The 9,873-nt window shown below is 44.0% G+C and overlaps 1 long non-coding RNA gene across 4 annotated transcripts; it reads left to right on the plus strand.

The window, feature by feature from the left end:
• The first annotated feature begins 544 nt into the window (after window positions 1-544).
• LOC311430945 lies at window positions 545-9,321 on the plus strand. 4 transcript variants are annotated; one of them, XR_014689133.1, is made up of 4 exons: window positions 545-966; window positions 1,051-1,079; window positions 3,192-7,771; window positions 8,121-9,321. It is a non-coding gene; the product is annotated as an uncharacterized lncRNA (long non-coding RNA). The 4 variants fall into 4 exon arrangements; XR_014689134.1 differs by having other exon boundaries at window positions 3,192-3,259; window positions 6,109-9,321; XR_014689132.1 differs by having other exon boundaries at window positions 3,192-9,321.
• Window positions 9,322-9,873: the final 552 nt, after the last annotated feature.

Consider the following 9,873-nt stretch of genomic DNA (forward strand, 5'->3'; position numbering starts at 1 on the left):
TCACACAAATATGCAGGTTTTCTCTAGAGTGTTTCCCTAATATAACCAGCCCGTGATTTTCCTGGACATCTTCAAAGCTATTGAACACAGGAGAGGTTTTTGGTGAGCAGACGATGCATTGCATGGATGCCTTTTTTCCAGTCCAAAGCTTTCCAAGAGATTTAGAGATATTTTTGAACTTGGCTTTCCAACATCTCTGTGATGCAAACACAATACAAATGCTCTGGCCCTGCAGTTGTAGACAAGAGAGCTGAGAATCAAGGGAAGCCTTTGGCAGATGAGAGACTAAATCTCAGACTTCCCATTACAAGGTTGGTGCCTTAATAAAGGAGGGAGAGTCTGTATTTAATTATCCTCTTGTCGGGGAGCTGCCTTCCCGATCTTGTAACAAGTTTTGACATTTTACTGATGGTCTCATTGTTACTAATTCCTTTGTTGTTTCCTACACATGATGGAAATTCATACTTTTCAAAAATACAATGTATTCCTAGATAATTGCTTCCAGCGTGCTCCACGAGGCTGCGTGGTTACAGAGCTTGGATGTGCTCTGTAGGAAGGTGTCCTGCTGTGAAGCCCCATGGCAGTGATCGAGTGACTTCATTTGGAGGACAGAAAGGAGGAGAAGAGATTAACTCCAAAAATGAGAAAAAAATTAATGAAAGGTGTCCGTGGCTTAGGCAGAAGGCAAACACCCCCCAAATCAGAGCACACCCATAGTTCCAGCTAAGGGAATGCATTCTTAAGGCATGAAGCATTTCAGGCTGGAAAATGGACAGGAAGATAAGGGCAGTCACCTCTTGATTAGCATTGAACTCTGGCCGGGGGAAAACCTACTTCTGAACAGATTTCACAGCCAGAATTACGCGCTTTTCAGATGGTAATAGTTAAGAGAGCAGTCTATCACTCTAAACACAGGAAAAATCTGTGGGAAATGAAGATGTGGAGCAAATTGAGCATTTTAGAGAAGTATACTCCCTATAATCAAATAAATACGTAACATTTTTGTGAAGACCCTTCTTAATGTAGGCAATTTTCGTTCCTTCTTCACAGGTGAGCACTATATGGAGCCGTGTGTTAAGGTAAGAACAAATTCTGGTTTTATGCAATATGTTGGTTTTTAAATCATGAAAATACTTCTAGTCAGGAGACTCTGTAAAGCATTTTTAATACTCTACACCGATATGCTTTGTAATTAACAAGCAGTAGACAATATTAAGCAGGATATAGGTCTAGAGAGGTAAAACTATAACTTGGAAAATGAAGCAATTTATTTTGAGAAATCTGTAAAGATGTTAAAATATAAATGGGTGTCCTTTATCAGAACTTTATTTAAAATTTATAACAGGAAGAAATAGTGAAAGGATTGTCATACCTATGTAGTCACAAAAGGTATTTACTGGTATTTGTTCTGAATATAGATAGATAAAAGACAAAATACACATGAAACTTTTACTGCTCGCCTAGCACGATTTCCCAAATAATAGGGACTATGGAATTTAACCAGTATTTGCCAGAGTTTAGTAACTAGTGACCTGTGGTGAAAGGAAGAAACAAGGACCGCTTGTCTTGTACTATCACAGACTGAGAACTTAAAGTGAGAAGGAATATGATGTCATTAAAGACATGCTTTATAAGAAATCTGTCAAAAAAGTTAGATGGAAGTATTAAAAATTTAAAATAGCCTTCTTAGAAAACTGTGTGACTGTCTCCTTTGGGTGTCATAGCCCTTAATTAGGTAGGAAACAGGGCTCTTCAGTGAGCTCTGCATCAGTTTCCACTCATCTTACAGCACGATGTTATGGAGCCTAAAGTATTTCAAATATGTATGTTATTCTTTTTCTGTTCTTATTACTCCTTACAGTGACTTGTTTGAGTTGAGGCTCGATCTGTCATAAATAGTTTATATGTGCAGTGATGAGTACTTCAAATGGAATTGTCCATATAAATAAACGATGCAGGACTGGGCTTGAAGTCAGGGAGATTTGGGCTAGTGCAGAGGTTTGCCCTGGAGAAGTCTTTGCAGCAGACTTTATTATGACAACTTCTGGGAACACTGGGTTGTTGGTGTTTTTTTTTTTTTACATGCTGAAAGCCCTGTGCATGTTTAGAATATGTTATAACTAATTATGACATTCTTTCAACATCAGAAATCCTTTGCAAAGCAAAGCTAACATAATGGCTTAGCTTTTCGTGCTCATTTCTGTGTAAGACACCGAAGCCTTGGCTGGTTCCTAACAGTCCAGCTGACTACGGGGATCAGTGCAGCACCTCCCTTTCGGGACGTGGGGTTGCTCAGTAGCCTGACAGACCTGGGACAAGGCTTACTCTGAGCTGTCAGCAGTGGAGAGCTTGTACCTGGACTGCTCTTGCCAGTCTTGAAGAGGAGGTTATTGGCAATTGCCGACAGTTTGAGAAGTTGCCGGATTTCCCTGTGGTGGAGACCACACGGTCGGTTCCACCTTCAAGAAGACTATGGGAAAGGACTTCCAAGGTTGCAGGGCAGTTAGACACTTCTTTCACATTCTTTCACAAAAATAAATTACATTCTTTCACAAAAATAAATTAATTAATTAAAAATTGAGGTTGCCCCAGGCTCACAATTAGAACATGTGCTCTATTTAAGTCTCTCTCTCTCTTTTTTGGTGGTGATCATAAAGCTGCTCAGTATTTGGATAATATCATAATTAAAGTGAAGCCAATATTACTCTTCCCATGTTTCTCCCATATTGCAATTGCTGAGATAAAAAATTAAAACACCCATTTAGAAAAAATGTAAACTGAAGGCAGGAGAAGATTTTCTCTTTCTTGCATCTCTTTCACTGCAGAAATAAAAGCCATGCGGCTGAATTATTTTCAGCCATACGTATCGAGCGATAGACAATCACTCTTTCATTTGTGCTGTACTTGAGTCTCAAGTCTTCATTTTCGTGATGAGAAGTCTTTTTTTTATTTTCTGAAATTCAACCATGTTTTTCCTATGTCTGACTTTTGCATAGACCTCGCCCATTCTCCACGGTTCAATGTTTAGTCCCTTGAAATGTCTCCCAGAACCATATTTCTCCTTAGCTGCTGTTTAGTCAAGCTGTGTGGTCGATACATATGCTCACGCCACTTTGACTTCAGAAGAGGGATTAATCCACCCAGAGGTTCAGTCCATATTTTGTTTTATTTGTGTTTCTTTCCTAAAACAGCCTTTCATCTTTACTGTCAGACTGGAGGGAGGAAACCTCGGATCACAATGTGAATGGTGGGAAAGGACGTAAGTCATTCAGGCAACGTGTTCTGGAGACAGGCAGGCAAGTTTTATTAAAGGATGCACGAGGGTGAAGGACTTTACAGTTAAATTGTGTGCAGACCAACAGCTTTAGGAACACTTCTACCCCAGGTCCTCTTGTGCAGCTTTATTTGTGATAACGATTATGGGAAAAACTCAATTAGAAGTCAACAAATTGCAGGTCACTGGCTTTTTGGGGTTGTCTGTGATAGCAGCAGTCTGGTCCCAGTGACCCAGAGGTCTTCCCTGTAGTGGATTATGTAGGCAAGTCCCGTATATTGTCAGAGTTTCCCTGTCAAATGCTGGTGGAGACAGAACACGAGAAGCCTGGAAACCTGTGTTGGCAGCCTGTGCCTCTAAATCTATCTCCTTGAAAAAATGCACACCCAGTGGTTGCACTGTTTGGCAGTCTTCAATCGAAAATGAGGGCATGATTTTATTTATCTTTTTTGATTATTGGGTGATTGTATTTGCTATGTTTTCTGCAGTCTGGGGAGAACTGGCTGGAGAGACTGATTGGGTGTTTTGCTTTTTAAATAAAAGACCTCTCTGTCTTCTTATGCACTTCAAGAGCACCTTCAGCGCTTGTTTCTGCCTTACACAGGAACTGTTAAACTTAATGGGAATCTTCCTGTTGATTTCAGTAGGCAGCAGAAGGAGCCAAGATCCGTCCTTCTGTTTGAACAAACACAGTGCCACCCACCTCCTCTCCCAAGGCTTTGACTCACTCAGCTTCCTTACGTGCAGACCTCCCAATGCTCCCTGTTCTCCTCTCTAATCCCTTTCAAGCAATAGCTTCTTTTCTTCTCTGCACTTTAGAGAGATGCACACGTTTGGCCAGAGCATGTATTTGCAGGCATCATGAAAAAATAATTGCGTAAGGAGAAATTTTGGCTTGGCCAGCACCATTACCAGCCCAGCTTGCTCAGTAAGCACGCTTGGTGGATGCACTCCTCCCTCCCCACCCTCCTCCTCCTCCCAGGAGCTGCAGGAGGGGCAGAGCCCAAGTCCCAAGCCCAGCAGGCGGGCAGCCAGCAAAGCTTAGCTTCTCTCTGAAAGCAGCAAGGGGACTGCGACCGAGTGCCAAAGGGCTAATGGTAACGCTGCGCTCCTCTTCTGACAGGCAGTTGCCACACATCAGGGCCATTTATATTTACAGCTTTCTGATTGACCCCTACCAAGCCTCTGCAAACAGAGCCTGAGTGTTGCTGTGGGTTAGGCAGCCTGCTAGCAGCATCTGCTTGCTATTTGAATGGATGCTGAGACTGCAGACAGAGTTTCTTCTACCTGTAATAAGACAGATATCTGCACTGAGCGAATGCATGGCAATGGTTGTGATGCTCTGGGCAGTGCCCGTGCACAGGACCCCTGCTCACTGGTGTCCTTAGTCCCCATTTGGGATTCACAGCCACAAACAGAACGGCAGGGATCTGCTGGAGGGGTGCTCGCATACCAGGCATTCCTTGTCCCAGTGATGAAGAGGGGTGAGAGCTTGTGGGGCAGGGGGAATAATAGGAGGGTTGTCCTTCCCTTGGGTTTGCCGGGGCCTGCCTACTGATTTGAATTGTAAATAATGTTAGGAGCCAGCTGTGGTCGTTTGTTGTTTCTTAGGATAAGCATCTGATTCCTACAAAACATATAAAGGGGGGGAAGAAGGAAAAAATATAAATCTCTACTAACTTAACAGCAATCTCTTTTCAGAAGTTAGTATTTATATTAACAACATGTAGCAATATCAGTTTATATTTCCTCCGGAACTTTACCATCTTGCTTTTTTAACAGTACAAATCTTTTTCCTTCCCTTTCCTCTACCTATAAACTATTCTCATCACCATGATGTTGGAAGGCTGTGCAGAGGCATGTGTCTGCTCAGGTCAGCAGGACAGGTTCTCAGCTGTCACAGGCACCTGAGACGATCAAGCTTGGTCTTAAAATTAATTAGATGTATTGCTGTGGTCTGAGTGAGCGGTCGTGTGTTGTTCTGGGGGCCAGAAATCAACTCACTTACAGCCCGAGTGGGTTCCAGGACAGGATCACAGGATCACAGACTGCCTGAGGTTGGCAGGGACCTCTGGAGCTGATCTGGCCCAGCACCTAAAGGAGGACGCCCAGGATCACGTCCAGGCAGCTTCTGCGGATCTCCAAGGAGGAGACTCCACAGCCTCTCTGTGCAGCCTGTGCCAGCTCTGTCACCCACGTGCACAGCACAGAAGTGCTGCCTGATGCCCAGAGGGATCCCCCTGTTTCCAGTTTGTGCCCGTAGCCGTTTGTCCTGGCACTAGGCAGCACCAAAAACAGCGTGGCTCTGTCCTCTTAAATCCCTTCTGGGATTTATAGACACTGAGATCCCCCTCAAGCCTTCTCTTCCCTAAGGGTGAACAGTGCCTGCTCTCAGCCTTTCCCTCTGGGAGAGGTGCTCCCGTCCCTTCATCATCTTCATGGCCCTTCACTGGTCCCACTCCATTAAGTCCATGTCCCTTTTGTACTGGGGAGCCCAGAAATGGTCCCAGCACTCCAGATGTGGCCTCACTGGTGCTGAGCAAAGGGGAAGGATCACCTCCCCTGACCCGCTGGCAGGACTCCTCCCAATGCAGCCCAGGATAAAAGGGCCGCGTGAAAGACAGTTTACATCCATTTTTTCTTGTGCTCGTGTTTTCTTTGAACTTAAGTAGCACCATGGTTTCTAACTGGCTTGAAAGGAAGCATAAACAGCCGTATCCCCTCTGTCTTCATTTTGCTAGACTAAACAAACTGAACGTTTCTAGTCTGCTCGTGTCTGATAATATTCACCACTCGCCAGTCCTCCCAGTAACCCTTTTGTGGGTCTGTTCCAGCACGAGCTCCTCTTCCCTACGTGATGAGCACCGGGCCTGTGGTGAGCTTTCCAGGTGGAGCCTCAGCGAAGCTTTTCACAAGGTCATCAGCACCTGCTCTCCCACGGGAGGAAACATCTCCAGGGACACAGCCACACACGGCTCTGTCATGGTATCACGGGGGTGTGCTCTCCCTGCTGCAAACAAATTTTCGGAAGGTTTTTGAGTGAGGGAGGAGGTGTCCCCTGAGGTGAAAAGGGGATGGTGTAGTTGTTTAACACCAAGAGCAACACGAATGCAAAGAAACCCGTCGGTGTGTCATTTCTCTCCCTGAGAGTTAAGGGATGTGAGCTACACAGCCCACAAATAGCTGTTGGAGGACTGAACTCTTTGTTACCTGTGCCCCGGGTTTTGCGGGGATGTCAAAAGGAGATGGGGAACAGAGCTCCCTGCACCCTGTTCTTATCCTCTGCAGAACAGAAACGTGGTTAAATGTTAAAATTAAGCAGGTACCCTCACTGAGGGGCTGGTCTTGCCTGCTGCGCTGTGCAGGGGGCTGAGGTTTCTAAAACCCTATTGCACTGCTGTATCAGAGGCAGAAAGAAAACGTCTGGTCTGATCAGAGGAACTGCTTTTGATGTGCTTTCCCTCACAGCAAGGAACATTTGAGCTCGAAGGAGACATGACTGCGTCTGCCTCAGGGACGTTCAGTGCAGTTGTTCACCTCCAGCCCCAGCCCGCAGTCTACTCACTCACTCAGGGTGGGTATGGAGGAGGCGTTAGAGTCCTAACAGAGGCTTGGACCTCCTCCAGGTAAAACCAAACAGATAATGCAGAACACATGTGAATTGCCCATACGAACAGATTTAGTCCATTCACCACCGAAAGAGTCTGCAAGCTAGCTCTGTTCAGAGTGGAGTGGTTTTGACCGTACTGCTTGTGAATAGTAACATCCTACACGGGCATGTACATGTATTTTTAATCTGCAGGGTGATGTTTAGGTGCTTGCATTCTGCATTTACTCCTCATATTGGCAATTAAAACTGCTTCTCTTTCTGAGTGTCAGAACAGCGTCTGTCACTGCCGTCCCTTGCTAGGCCCAGCATGTTGCCATAAATGTGTTGGACATAAAGGATGGTTTTCATGCCTCCAGCAGTGTTTTAGAGACATAGTCAAAACAGATCTCTGATAAGGGAGAGGTGGCAAACATCCAGCCTGACATCCATCTTGAATTGGAGAGCAAAAAGGAAATGGGGAAGGAGACTGAAAACCTAGCTGAGGACGTTGGGTAAAACCCCGCTCTCATGCACTCTGTTGAAAATTCAGTGTGTTGGTCCAGTGGGGTTATCTGCAAAGTCTAGCGATGCATGAGACAGAAATTTGGTTCCCAGTGTACAATTATGGGCAGGCACTTGCTTCCATAGATGCTCTCTAGATGTCTGCATTTTATTTAATGAAAAATACAAGTTTGTGTATGTAACAGGACATTTATTCATGCCTATGAAGTTATATTTTATCCTAGCCCTTTAATAGAAAATATTTCTCCCTTCTAGAATACCCAGGTTTGCTTCCTATATACTAAATGCTAATTTAAAGAATGGATGACTGTACAACCTTCATCAACATCAGTAATCTATCAATTATTTTTTTAGACCTCTGATTTCTTCCTATGCTTTTTCATAACGTAAGTATAATATATTAGGTTATTAATCTTAAATGTATCTGTTGGTTTCATTGTCTAGTTTTCATTTTGCCTCTCTTTCTCAGGCTGGACAATGTAATGGGTTTGGGTTGAAAATAAGCTTTGCTTTCTCTGTAAATTCTTATTTTTAAAAGTGGTCAGTGAAAATTTGGAAACCCAAAGAAAACTTTAATTTTGGTCAATCTGATAAAATACATGCCTTGGGTTAAATTTGCTATTAAAAACCTCCATTGCAAGCACCTTTGGGCACTGTAAGATCATGCACCTTGTGTTTCTCTGGCTACTTTCAACACCAAAAGCCAAGTAATTGCTTTGCTTCCCATGCTCGCAGTGCTGCCAGCTCCTCCTTGTCTCTGGCTCCTGTGACACGAGATGAAGCTGGACGTGCCAGTGACAGCGTGTGCCAGTCAGGCGCAGCACGATACGTGCTGGGGACGCTGCTGACAAGACGGATGTTCTTGGCAGGCTCCGTGACACTTCTCCCTGCCTTTAGCCAGAGAGAGGGGGTCAGTGGAACGCAGTGGCAGGACCTCAGGCACCCAGCATTGCTCCCCAGTTCCCATGACATGAAGTTGAGCAGTTGATCCTCTTGCTGAGAATATACATAAAGACATGGCCATGCCTTAATGTCGATTCACATGAGCAGTGTTGTGCCTTGGGAAGATGAGGGGCAGCTGGAACACCCCACCAGGCAAAAGTAAGGAGTGATGTTTTCTTTCCTCTCCTCGCTGAACTGTGGATCAGCAGCCAAACGCACGGGAATGCTGAGAGGGAAGAAACAAAAATGAAACTGATGGGAAGCAAGAAGCAGACAAAGATTCAGCCCATGCCCTAGTGAAGACGCAAAATTCCCGTTGACTGCTTTGGTGCAAAACCATACCAAAATACGGGGGTGGTGGAAAGAAGAAAAAGAGGAAAAAGAAATCAGGGAAGAACAGCTTGAGATGTTTCTGCTGTGTTTGCATCCTTATTCCCCCCACCTACCATCACCATCCATTTTCTCCAGCTGACATCTTTCCTCGTTGCAGAAGCAGCAAGCTGTCATTTTTCACGTGGCATCTCCCATCCATCCATCAGTATGGCCGGGAGAGCTGGCAGCTAATTCCGATGGATGAATGACCCATCAATAACCCTCACCAGCTCCCATGGGGCATGGAAAATGATCAAGCTAAGCAATGGTGACAGGTGAGAGACATTCATCCAGAGATGCTGTGGGTAGCAGAGACGGAGATGTAAAGGGTTCCGTATGCTTGCTGTGTTTGAAGGGGAAATATAATGCCAGAAGACAAGCATCTTATTGGCCTGAATCGCACTCAGTTCCTTCTTTCTGCCATTTTGTTTGCTGTCCTCCAGGATACTCCAAGCATCCTCTCTCCTCCTCAGTGCAAAAGCAGTTACGTGCAGGAACAAGAACCATCACTGAAGTCTGATTCAAAATATTTTAAAATTATTACTCATTAGAAAAAAAAATACCAAGGCAAGAAGCAATCAACTTAAATATGTGTATTTCAGAACAGAAAGGCATAGAAAAAGACACATCTGAGGTACCTTCCTTCTCTTTTCTTTTTATATTTTTTTTCTGCATCTTCTTTTTTTCATTGTTCTTAAAAAAAGGTAAAAAAAAATCATTTTTAACTGTTCAGATCAATTTATAGGTTTGCAATACACCACTTGTGCTAAAATAACTGATCATTTGTTTTGCCATTCTTGTATATTAAGTACATTACAGAATGATTCAAATTCTTACAAAGTATCTGAAGCTTTTCTTCAAATTGGGTGTTACTACAGATACAAGGCAGCCAGGTGTTTTTAGTTTGTTTTTAGCTTCTCATTGCTCTAGCTTGTCAGTAATAGGCAATAAATTACATCAATTTCCCTACGCTGAGTCTGTTTTGCTCGTGATGATAATTGTTGAGTGATCTCCCTGCCCTTATCTCAATCTTTGAGCCTTATCCACTGTATTTTTTCCTTTGAAGAGAGGGAGTGAGAATGGTTGTGGTGAAGCTCGGCTGCCCGGCTGAGTAAAACCACCACAGGCACCTTGGTTTAAAAGCAAACTTCTGAAAACAAGAGAGTCTTGTATT

Source organism: Aythya ferina (genome assembly GCF_964211825.1).
Source record: "Aythya ferina genome assembly, chromosome: 2".
NCBI lineage: Eukaryota > Metazoa > Chordata > Aves > Anseriformes > Anatidae > Aythya > Aythya ferina.